Consider the following 11,437-nt stretch of genomic DNA (forward strand, 5'->3'; position numbering starts at 1 on the left):
TTTAGATTATGATGAGCCTGAATGATCTGTAGACTTGTGATATAAGTTGATACCTTGTCTAGATTTTTCCTAAGTCCAACAGATTAGTATAAACTTTCACATGTAGTCCCCAAGGGTCGGCTCAATTTATCATAAATGAACCGGTACTTAACTTCTTAACTGTCTTAACTCAGTCCAAATTAGTATGATCCGGCTCAACTTAAAAACTTTCTGAATGTCATGCATTAGCCCCCAAGTGCCAAGCGTTGTTACTTTGTAAAACACTTGGGACTTGAAACATAGAAGAGTCATGTTGCATAAAAATTGCTTTGGCAGACATTAGCCCCCAAGTGCCAAGTGGTATTCCGTTTGCAAAGTACTTGGGACTTCAATCATTATAACCTTTAGATAACTTTTGACACACGTGTGCATGCTTGTAGACTGCCCTAATTGAATTGGGTTCTCAATTAATGGATGCAAAGACCCGGCAGGCGGATCAGGAAATAGAGATAAAGACTGCTAATTCCAAACTTCAATTGAGTCTCTCTGAGACTGAAAAATTGAAGACCAGTTTGACTGAGAAGAAGAAATCCTGGGCGTTGAGAAGACCTTGCTGATACAACGTGCCGAGCCAGCAGAGGCGGCTCTTGAGGAGGTTACCACGGAGCTCACCAGCTTAAAAACCCGTGTGTCTCAAATAGTCTCGGCCATCTTCGGTAAGTCATTTGTATTAATCACTTACACTTTATTTTGACCAGGAATATGAGCCGCCTGCTGAGCCTTTGTTAAAACACACTCACAGGTCCACGAAGCAGAAATCTGAGCCAAGACAGTGTGACAAAACTGAAGGCGGTTTATACCTTTGTGGAGCAATTGTATACTGGCGCTCAACGAGCACTTGCTACTATCTCCCCTGCCAACCAAGGACCAAACCGCCTAAGTGATGTTTTGAAGAAGTTATCGATCTTACCCACCAGGTTTCAAGAGGTCAAACAATCCTGTGCCAGAGCCGGAGCCCTGACTGCCCTGAGCCGCTCCAAAGCCTAGGTGCCGGATCTAGACCCGATGGATGTGGCTAAGGGGTACCCTACCGTGAAGGAAGATGGGACTCGATTTGAGCAAGATGACTTTATTGCCTGCGTGAATGGAGTTCGTCCTCAAGCTAACATTCTTGGAGAGGAGACCAACATTGACAAATATCAATCGGGTTTTGATATGGAGAATAAGAAGATGGTGACTCCCTCTTATAAAGTGACGGATCTTATCCCGCCGGTTCGTCAACACACTTTTGCCTCGGAAATTGGCCCGACCAGCCTAATTGACGATGAGGCTGAGTTCATTGCCCTGAATGGTTTTGACTAGTCCAATCCCAGCTTCCAACCAGTGGAGGGAGGTGAGCCATCCAGGGGGGAGTCATAACCATCTGAACAATCTAGCTTTTAGCTTAAAACCTCCTTAGGAGGGGAAAAACAGTCTAACCTTTTGTGCTCTCAATGCCTTGTAATAGGTTAGTTTAAAAACTGCATATTTTGCCTATGCCATCGTGCATAAGATGGTGCATATGACTCTTTACCCATGATGTCAATATATGCATTATATCCATGGTCACATCTGTAATGTTTTAACTCTATTCCTGTAAAAGATGAAAAAGTTGTCCTGGCCGTTTAGCACCGGACGGGTCAAAAACACCCGATATATGACTTATGAAATTATCATAATGGAAAAAACAGAACCAGATGTAAGATAAACAAGGATGAAAAAACCTTTCATTAACGAAAAAACATAGAGAAACTTGTTCATGAATGACACTGTCATACCTGTGTTCTTTGAACCTGGACTGCCAGTTTACATGCCCCGAATGATGAGGTTGATAACACAATCTCTTGTAGAAGTCAATACTTCCATATGTCTGACGACTGTTATGCCTTGGCAACTCATTGTAAATTAACCGAGCTGGTTTAATTTGAAACCATACTGACAGTTAAATTTGAGATGATAAAAAACACTAGGCTTCAGACAATCAAAATATTTGAATAAAAACTGGAGGCTTCTGATTCGAATACGATCAGTAAACTGGACCAAAGGGGTTAAGCTAAGATTCGAATACAATCATATAGCCCCTAGTGGCTTTGGTGTTGCGCCGATGAAGAGGGTACCGACAGCTATGTTCTCTTTGGTTTGAATACGACTTATGTTTGAACATGAAGCCCCCAAATGACTTTGAGAGGTTTTTAACGACCCTGATTCGAATACGATCCAAGTCGGACCCAAAAGGGGTTAAGCTATGATTCGGATATGATCAAGAAGCCCCCTAGTGAGTTTAGCTTTGAGCCGATCAAGAGGGTTACGACAGCTATGTTCTCTTTGGTTCGAATACGACCTATGTTTGAACAGGAAGCCCCCAAATGACCATGAGATTTACATCTAGATTCGAATATGATCATGAGCCGGGCCAAAAGGGTTAAGCTAGATTCGGATACGATCAGCCCCCTATTGGTCTTTTCAAATAATGAAAATAATATAGATATATGATCATTGAAATGGAAAAGGATAGAGGTCCTGTTTTATTACTTATCATAATATATACAATGTCAAAGTATGTACATGATGAGAGCCGGTGGCTTAATTATAGTATGGCCGAAGCTAAGCAATGTTCCACGGCCGGCGGGTCTCCTCCTCCGACTTACGTGAGTCTTTATGCGTTCGAACGTCAATGAGGTAATATGACCCGTTGTTTAAGTTCTTGCTGACCACAAAGGGTCATTCCCAAAGCGGGGATAATTTGTGTGCATCAGACAGATCCTGGATGAGTTGGAGCACCAGGTCACCTTCTTGAAAGGTCCTGGACTTAACCCGGTGGCTATGATAACGGCGCAGGTCCTGTTGATAAATTGCTGATCGAGCCGCCGCCAAATCTCTCTCCTCATCTAATAAGTCAAGTGCATCCTGCCGGGCTTGTTCATTACCAGCTTCAACGTAAGCCGCCATGCGAGGTGAATCATGACGAATGTCACTAGGCAGCACTTCTTCTGCTCCATAAACCATGAAGAAAGGTGTATAACCTGTAGACCTGTTAGGAGTGGTATTGATACTCCACAGCACCGAGGGTAATTCCTGTACCCAACAACCCGGCGTCTGTTGTAAGGGAACCATGAGCCGGGGCTTGAGACCTTTTAAGATTTCTTGATTTTCTCTCTCAGCTTGACCATTAGATTGGGGGTGAGCTACTGAAGAAACGTCAAGCCGGATATGCTCACGTTGACAAAAATCCTCCATAGCACCTTGGGGCAAATTGGTGCCATTGTCAGTTATAATGTTGTGTGGAAAACCAAAGCGGAAAATCACCTTTTTCATGAACTGAACCGCCGTGGCTGCATCACACTTGCTCACTGGCTCCGCCTCAACCCATTTTGTGAATTTGTCAACTGCCACCAAAAGATGTGTCTTTTTTTCTTTAGACTTTTTGAAAGGTCCAACCATGTCAAGCCCCCAGACTACAAACGCCCAAGTGATTGGAATCATCCGCAACTCTTGAGCCGGCACGTGCGCTCGTCGTGCAAATTTTTGACATCCATCACACCTACTGACCAGCTCCTCCGCATCAACGTGAGCCGTTAGCCAGTAAAAACCATGACAAAAAGCTTTGGAGACAAGAAACTTTGACCCGGCGTGATGACCACAATCCCCTTCATGGATCTCACGAAGAATTTCTTGACCTTCTTCAGGAGAAACACAACGTTGAAACGCTCCAGTGACGCTGCGATGATACAACTCACCGTCAGAAATTGTCATTGACTTGGACCGCCGGGTTATCTGTTGGGCCAGGGTATCGTCCTCTGGTAACTCGCCCCGAGTCATGTAAGCCAAGAATGGTATTGTCCAATCTGGAATGACATGAAGAGCCGCCGCCAACTATGCCTCCGGGTCAGGAATGGCCAAATCTTCCTCTGTAGGCAACTTAATGGATGGGTTATGTAAAACATCTAAAAAGGTGTTAGGTGGCACCGACTTATGCTGAGATCCCAACCGGCTTAAGGCATCAGCTGCTTCATTCTTTCTATGGTTAATGTGTTCCACTTGATAACCCTTAAAATGCCCCGCAATAGCATCGACCTCGCGGCGATAAGCCGCCATGAGAGGATCCTTGGAATCCCACTTGCCTGACACCTGCTGAGCCACTAAATCTGAGTCGCCAAGGCACCGTACCCAGCTCAGACTCATCTCTTTAGCCATTCGAAGACCATGGAGCAAGGCTTCATATTCTGCTGCGTTGTTTGTACAAGGAAACATCAATCGCAACACATAACAAAACTTGTCACCTCGAGGAGAAGTTAAAACAACTCTAGCCTCCGAGCCTTCCAATTGTCTGGACCCATCAAAATGAACCGTCCAATATGTGTTGTCTAGTTTCTCCTCTCGCATCTGCAACTCTGTCCAGTCATTAATGAAGTCAACCAGCGCTTGAGATTTGATTGCAGTACGTGGCACATAATTCAAACCATGAGGCCCAAGTTCAATAGCCCACTTGGCGACTCGTGTTGTGGCTTCTCTATTTTGAATAATGTCTCCTAGAGGGGCAGAGCTAACCACAGTGATTGGGTGACCCTGAAAGTAATGCTTGAGCTTCTGGCTTGCCATGAACACCCCATAAACAAGCTTCTGCCAATGCGGATATCTATGTTTAGATTCAATGAGCACCACACTGACGTAGTAAACCGGCCGTTGGACCGGATGTTCCTTGCCAACCTCCTTGCGCTCCACAACAATGGGCACACTAAAAGCATGTGAGTTAGCAGCCACATACAACAACAACGGCTCTTTCTCAACCGGAGCAGCAAGAATCGGCGGCTCAGCGAGCTGTTTCTTTAGATCCTCAAAAGCAGAGTTAGCAGCGTCACTCCAGACAAAGTCACCTGCCTTCTTCATCATTTGATACAAAGGCATCGCCTTCTCCCCTAATCGGCTTATGAACCGGCTTAAGGCTGCGACGCAACCCGCCAACCGCTGAACGTCATTGATGCATGCCAGTTTAGCCAAAGATGTAATTGCCTTAATTTTCTCTGGGTTAGCCTCAATACCTCTGTTAGACACCAAAAAACCCAAGAGTTTGCCAGCTGGGAATCCAAAAACACACTTAGCAAGGTTAAGAATCATTTTGTAGACCCAGAGGTTATCAAAGTCTCCTTGAGATCAGTTACCAAGGCTTCCTTCTCTCTGGATTTCACCACTATATCATCCACATAAGCATGAACATTGCGCCCAATCTAATTGTGAAGGCAATTCTGCACACATTGTTGATAAGTCGCCTGGGCACTCTTAAGCTCAAAAGGCATAGACACATAGCAGAAGGCTCCAAACTGAGTGATGAAAGTTGTCTTCTCCTGGTCCTTAACTGCCATCTTGATCTGATGATAACCTGAATAGGCATCCAAAAAACTCAAATGCTCACAACCCGTCGTACATGTTCAATACGAGGGAGAGCAAAAGGGTCTGCCGGACAAGCTTTGTTCAAATCTTTGTAATCCACACACATGCGCCAGGTGCCGTTCGTTTTAAGCACAAGCACCGGGTTAGCCAACCACTCCGGGTGAAAAACATGAACAATGAACCCGGTCGCCAAGAGCCGGGCCACCTCTTCTCCAATAGCCTTGCGCCTTTCCTCGTTAAACAGTCAAAGAAACTGCTTGACCGGTTTAAATTTTGGATCGATATTGAGAGTGTGCTCAACAATTTCTCTCGGGACACCCGACATGTCAGAAGGCTTCCATGCAAAGATGTCTCGATTCTCACGGATGAACTCGATTAGCGTGCTTTCCTATTTTGGATCCAAGTGAGCACTGATAATGAACTGTTTGGATGAGTCGCTAGGCACAAAATCAACCATCTTGGTGTCATTAGCTGATTTCAATTTTAGCACCGGTTCATGCTCCGTAGTTGGCTTCTTCAAAGACATCATGTCTGTCGGGTCAACATTATCTTTATAAAACCTTAATTTCTCTGTTGCACAAACAGACTCTGCATAAGCAGCGTCACCTTCCTCACATTCCAGGGCTATTTTACGGCTTCCATGTACTGTAATGGTGCCTTTATAACCCGGCATCTTGAGCTGCAGATACACATAACACGACCGAGCCATGAACTTGGCATAAGCCAGCCGTCCAAACAGGGCATGATATGGACTTTTGATCTTAACCACTTCAAAAGTTAACTTGTCAGCCCTAGAATCATATTCATCCACAAAGGCTAATTCCGGCTCAATCTTACCAACTGGGTATGCTGACTTACCAGGTACAACACCATGAAAAACAGTGTTGGATTCTCTAAGACTCTTGTCTGTCAACCCCATGCGACGAAACGTCTCATAATAGAGGATGTTGATGATACTGCCTTCGTCCATGAGTACCTTAGTAAACTTATATCCACCAACCTGAGGCGCCACTACCAGAGCCAAGTGACCCGGATTATCAACCCAGGGAGGGTGATCCTCCATACTCCACACTATAGGTTGTTTTGACCATCTCAAATAACGTGGAACCGCCGACTCAATAGCGTTTACAGCCCTCTTGTGATGTTTCTGGTCCCTCTTGCACAAACTAGTGGTAAATACGTGGCACTGCCCACTGTTTAGCTGTTTTGGGTTACTCTGATACCCGGACTGCTGCTGTTGTTGCTGCTGATTACTTTGGCCAGATTGCAGATTATAACCACCTTGGTTACCCGAATGGCCCTGGTCATGAAAACCGCCTCCGCCTGAGCGGGCGCCCGGGCCATGAAAACTGCCTCCGCCTGAACCGTCGCCAGGTCTGTGGTCACTATCGAACATGTTGGAATTTTTGAACGCCTTCATGATCGTACAGTCCTTCCACAGATGGGTAGCTGGCTTCTCCCGGGTGCCATGTCTTGGACAGGGTTCATTCAGTAGTTGCTCAAGAGTGGGACCTGACCCGCCTGACCAAGGAGGTGGCCTCCCCTTGCGCCGTTGGTTGTTGCCATGTGTACTGGCGTTATCCACAAATCTTCAGCCTTACGTTTATTACCTCCTTGATTCGTCGGGTTATGCTAGTGACCCTTCCCATTGCCGTTCTTTTTTCCCTTCCCTGCCTTCTCTTCATCAGACACGGGATCCTTAGTACTATCTGAATTAGCATATTTGACCAGAGCCGCCAACAGCTCCCATGTCATGACAATCACGCTTGAACCGTCCCAGCTTCTGCTTCAGAGGTTCAAAACAGCAATTTTTCTCCAACATTAAGACCGCAGAGCCGGCATCCATCTTATCAGATGAATGTATTATCTCCTTGACCCGGCGCACCAAATGGGTCGTGGACTCACCTTCCTCTTGCTTACAGTTAGTTAAGTCCATGATTGACATAGGTTGCTTACATGTGTCTTTGAAGTTCTGAATGAACCGGGCTTTTAACTCCGCCCATGAGCCGATGGAGTTGGGCAGCAACCCTTTCAACCAAGTGCAAGTTGTTCCATCCAACATCATAGTGAAATATTTAGCCATTGCTGCATCACTGACCTCCAATAGCTCCATCGCCATCTCATAACTTTCAATCCATGCCCTAGGCTGCAAGTCAGCCATGTAATTAGGCACCTTACGAGGCCCCTTAAAATGTTTTGGCAAGCACTCATTACGTAGAGCCAGCACCAGGCAAGGGACACATCCTGTTCTTGTGGCCACTCCTGCCTCAACAGAGGTTGCTGGATAAACCGGAAAAGCCTGATGAGCCGCCTGCTCAGCTGCCAGTTGAACCGCCCGCTCAGCTGCCAGTTGAACCGCCCGCTCAGCCTCCTGACGGATCCTCTCCTGATCCACCAAGTTAAAGGCTCCATCCTGCGCTGGTTACAGCGTTGGGCATTGCTTGACATAGCCACTGAGTCCATATGCCTGCTATAGCTCGGGCTCCGGCTTCGGCGAGGGGTCGAATGGATTCTGTCTCGACTATAAGAGTATGCATCTTGTTGTGCCAGGGCTGTCTGAAGAAGTTCTCTGACCCTTTGTGTTTCGATCGCCGTTGGAGAGTCGCCTTCCATTGGGAGAGCCGCCAGACGAGCCTGTGCAGCAATTAAATTCTCCAAAGGGTTAGAGAAGTGACCCGGTGGTACTGGCGTGTAATGAGGCGGAGCAATATTCACACGGGGTGGTTCCATGGCCCTCGGTTGAACCGGCGCCCCCTTCCCGGGTGTTGTGATCCGGTTTGCCTCCGTCGGGTTGCTGGGACCGACCCCGGGTGTGTGGAAAAGGTTCCTAGGATCGCAAGTCAGAGGCAGACGTGACTGAGTTTTCTAGTGTCTTCTCCTCATGACCTCGTTTGACGCGTTCGGATCCACCGAGAGCCGGAAAGTCTCCGCTTGAAGCTGCTGAGCACGCGCATCCAGAGCCGCCAGTTCCGCGGTCATCCTGACGTCTTCCGCAGCTAAATTTTCCTTGGCCTGTGCTACCTCTCCGCGTAGCTGTGCTACTTTTGCGTCATGCTGAGCCTTATCCGCTGGCTCAACCACCACAGTCAACAGGGCCATCATCCTATCCATGAGGTACATTAATACCTGAGCTGGCGGGTGCACAGGGTCCCCTGACCCGGCCGCTGCTAACCCAGTGATTATGCTTGCCGCAGCCGTAGAATTCTGACCAGGTTGAGTGCCAGCCATGAAGACTCAAGCTCGATTCGGAGGCTCGGTGGGGTCCGGAATACTGCTGTCATCGGAACAGCCCCCGAGCCCGCCATCTTGTAACTGATACAAAGAATCTGTTTCGCCCGTGGACGACTCACCATCAGAACAAACGGCCGTCTCACCACCATCCACCGATCCTTCTGAAAATTCCCTTCCATGGATGCAACCCACGAAGGCACGCCTCATGGCGGGTTGAGCCCGGGCAGATCTGGCACGATGAGCCGTCATGACGAGGTCGGTGCAGATGTCCGGCTCAGGGCCCGGCTCGCTGATCCGGCCGATGAAGACATGGATTCCACCGAAGGGGACCCAGTATCCTTACTCAATTGAGCCGGCGTCAGGGCCCCAGCCTTCGTCGTCGATGTAGAGTTTGCCGCGACGACTCTTGGTCATCCGGCCAACAGCGTGTCCCTTGAGCCCTTCAAATTTGCCCTTCAAGAACTCAAATCCACCGTGCGCTGGCCCCACGGTGGGCGCCAACTATCATGGAATTGTCACTGTAGATGTCCTAGCGAAAGGACTTAGTCGTAGGTCATCGCAACTAGGAAGATTAAAGGTGTTAATCGGGACAAAGGACACGAGAGGTTTATACTAGTTCGGCCCCTTACGGTGAAGGCAAGGCCTAGTCCAGTTGATGTTGTATTGGCAGGTTTTGATTACCAAGGAGCGAATCCGCTTGCTTGGCTATCAATCTTTTTTTTCTTGTCCTAAGCCGCCGTCGGGTCGTCCCCTTATATACACGGGTTAACGCCTGGCGGCCTACATAGTCCCGGCCGGCTCATCCAACGTGTCCGGCTCGGTGACTTCTTTTATATGCCTTTCTTTACAAGTCTTTCTTTACATATGGCGGTTTACAATACTGGGCCTTAAGCCGCCTCTGGGCTTGGGCCTACTACAAGTCCTATAACAAATCCTCGCCTTGTATGTTTATTGGGCTTCTTTTCATAACCCGCCATTGGGGTTGACCGGGCCCCTCCTGGGCGAGTCATACCTGCTAGCTATATCCCCAGCAAGATGCACTCACAACTATGATTATTTTGGAATGGAGGGGCTAAATTTGAATCTATTTTGTACACGACTATATATGCTATTATGTACAAAAGTAGAGCAAAGATTGGTGCCCCCATAATTTAGGTATGATTTACAAATGCCATGATATCAAATTCAAATAATTGAATGGACTTCATGTTGAATTCGAATTTTTCTAACCATCTTAAGTTGAATTCAAATGTATGCTAGTTCATAGCTAGCTATTTATAATGTTCATTGTGTAACTTTCATATGTATAATGTGCTTTACACACACAACATGAACTATACTCACGTTTATATTCGATTGCTAAAGCGATGCATTGTCTGGAGTTCAAAATACTAACTATGTGGACCAATTATGTTGAATAATAACATAGACATGCTCAAATTTGATAGAATCTATATGTCTGATGGATCAATGACTGTTCCTTACACGAATTGCAAATATCATGATCCCATCCTAATATTTGGATACAATTTATATCTTTAATCTATGTGTACATCAGTCTTTTATGTGTAGTTTCACTCTCCATCGGTGGTCTCTCACACATGGTCACACACACTCTCCCGAGGTGTCTTTCTCGCATACATGTTCTCAATATAACCCTCCCTCCCTCTTGTAACCATTTACGACTGTTTTCACTAACCTTTATCACAAGCACTCTTGCTCTCACAAGCATACACACGCACAATCCCCATCGACCCTTTCTATATACATAGACCTGCCTACATGTCTCCTATACGCACATTATCTTTAGGCCTGTCTCTCACGGATTGTCTCACACGTCTCTTCCTAATCAACGAGGATGATTCTAGCAGAGCATTCTGTAGGATGCCCCTTAAAGTTAGGTTGGATGAATAGTAATATCAGAGATAAGGGGTTACCTTAGTCCGAGGACCTAGGGTTACAAATCCTGGCCGGCTTTGTCAGTGGACATAGAGTCCTTCACGATTCTGCTATCTTTGTCTTGTACGAGTAGTCATCCATGGGTCTCCCTAAATCCGTCACGGGTTAACCAATGTGGTGCAGGACGGAACCGAACCAAGGGCCTCATATCGGCCCACCAGACCTCACGCGGTGACACACCCTCTGCCCCCAGGTCTCATTATCTTCTCACACCCACACACATGCATACCAACATAGACACCACACAAAAAAATCTCCTTGTGCCTTCCGCCTTGCATATACACACTCAAGGGAATCTCTCGCGGTGACATCATATTCGTCTCTCTCTCTAGACCTCTCTCATTTCTTGTTCTATCTCTCCCACACCCCCTCCCCCCGCCGGGCCCTCTATCCATGACTCTGTCGAATATGTAATACACACACATACCTCTAGGCCCTACCAAATACATCAACTACACATTCACACATGTTACATCAGGTACCCAATTGATCTAAAAAGCCCTCTCTTCACGTTTATTTCGCATACAACATTCCTTTTGAATAAAGTGTGGCCAAAACATTATTTTAGAATTTCTAGATATATACAACATTACAAAGTTATATGGAGGAGTATGAACGTTAATTTGCATTGCATGGTGCCAACAATGATATTCATTCCACACTGTGAATTTTTATATTTTTATACTGTATATAAAGTTAGTCATAATAAAAAGAAACGAAGAGCATCTCTCTCTCCATCGCATACGCCCCCTCTACCCCCTTTCACGTATGCACACAAACTATCATCAGGTGCTCTAAAAGTACGCCCCCAGCACATTCATGCATGTTTCATCTTTCTCTT

The sequence above is a fragment of the Triticum urartu genome, chromosome 6A, assembly GCF_056163025.1.
Source record: "Triticum urartu cultivar PI428250 chromosome 6A, HENAU_Tu73, whole genome shotgun sequence".
Lineage (NCBI taxonomy): Eukaryota > Viridiplantae > Streptophyta > Magnoliopsida > Poales > Poaceae > Triticum > Triticum urartu.